Source organism: Morus notabilis, unplaced genomic scaffold (assembly GCF_000414095.1).
Source record: "Morus notabilis unplaced genomic scaffold, ASM41409v2 Scaffold256, whole genome shotgun sequence".
In the NCBI taxonomy this organism is placed as follows: Eukaryota; Viridiplantae; Streptophyta; class Magnoliopsida; order Rosales; family Moraceae; genus Morus; species Morus notabilis.
Window position 1 is genome coordinate 611,326 of NW_010367627.1, and position 1,869 is coordinate 613,194.

The following is a 1,869-nucleotide window of genomic DNA, read 5'->3' on the forward strand; positions in this document are numbered from 1 at the left end:
CTTCTTGAAATCCTTCTTTGGTTTGAAATCCGGTTGGTTTGTGACAAAAATAAAAGAGAGAGAGTGAGAGTGAGAGAACGAGAGAGTGAGAGTGAGAGAGAGTGAAGAACGCACGGGAAAGAAAAAGGAAAGAAAGAAAGGAAAAGGGAAGAAAAAGAAAAAGGAAAAGAAAATGAAAAATGCATGTGTCCAATATTTAAAATGGCAGTCTAGAAAATGTGCTCACACACACTTTTGGGTACAAATGTAATTATTGAGAATATTTAAATACCTTGAAATTATTTAAATTTACACGTCAAAAACATTTAATATCCAATAATTGATTAATTACACCAGATTATGCACACTAATAAATCTCAATTACCTTAATTAATCTCATTTAATTCTTCGGGGTGTTACAACATTCGATAGGATTAAGGTCACACACTTCTCATAAAACTTGTTTTTATCAACCTTATAATTCATTTAACGCGTTTGAGACTACACCCTCATAAATTGTGACCGCTAGTAATACATTCGATAGGATTGAGATTACACACTTCTCGTTGTGGTGCAGCTATAACCTGTCATTAGTGTCTTCAAAATATTCCTACCAACGTTTAAACAAACCCCTTTAATTGCGTCAAAGGAGTATGCTAACGTCGGTCATCACTTTTCAAGACTTTTATTTCAACAAAAAAAGTGTAGAAATATCGCCGACATATATGCTATTTAGTCAGCTCAATTAAACATATACTACTAGTGGCAGATCGTCATCATCTTATCTTATCTTTCTAAATATAACTATTAGCAATCTTAAATTTTTTTACGTCATTTCGACAATAAATTATAAACCCAATGGGGTGGATATTTTCTCTTTGAAATATGATAATAGGTAATGAAACAAGTTGAAAGTAATAATTCGATTACGTGAGACGCACAAGTAGTGATCGCGACTCAAAAACTCTTGCCCAACCTCTTAACATCACTAATTGATTTGTTATGACTTTGCAAAGAGAAACTTTGTTGTGACTTTGGAAAGTGATAACATCACTAATTAATTTATTGTTTGCGTAAAAATCTGAGACTGTTTGGTCCACCGGCATCGTTATATTTGTTCACTTGATTACCGCATAGGATCCGTAGCAGGTGGTACTAACTATATATGTATGTGTACATACACACACACTCTTTTGGCATTGTCCATTTATGATTCAAATTTTTTTTTTTTTTTATGGAAGTGTATGATTAGATTTAATGAAAAATCTGTTGGGAATAGTGTTCTAGAAGCATGAGATGTAAAAAGATATTTATTATTTATTTAATAAAAGAATTTATTCATCATTTTATGTGCATATATTTATAAATATTTTATGAATATCAAATAAAATTCCTTGATTATTTATGTAACCTTAAACATGGTATATAAGTGTTGTATACGAGAGGATAATGTTTAAGGATAATAATCAAAAGTAATTGTTCATAATGAATTTAATTAAAGTTCAGAATCTTTAATTAAAACATTATTAATACATGTCATTCCCATTTAGAATGGAACGGTGTTATCCGCACTGTTAATATGGCGAGATATTGAATGAGTGTATTTCGCATAATGAGATTATGTGGAACATGGACACAGACACAATATGAATTTCTAATAATTTCCGTTAAGCATAGAAATTCTAATTGAGTCTACCGATGGTCATATATAGGATGATCTTAATCCTGAGTTCTTAACAAACTCCTATTTATGGATTTATATCTTTTGATTTACTCGGTGCGGATTCTGAGACCCTGAATCCTATTCCTTGTATTTTGGAGACATAATGAAATAGGTAGCTGGGAATGTTATTATACGAGATGGAATTCATTCCTTCTTGAGAAAGAAGC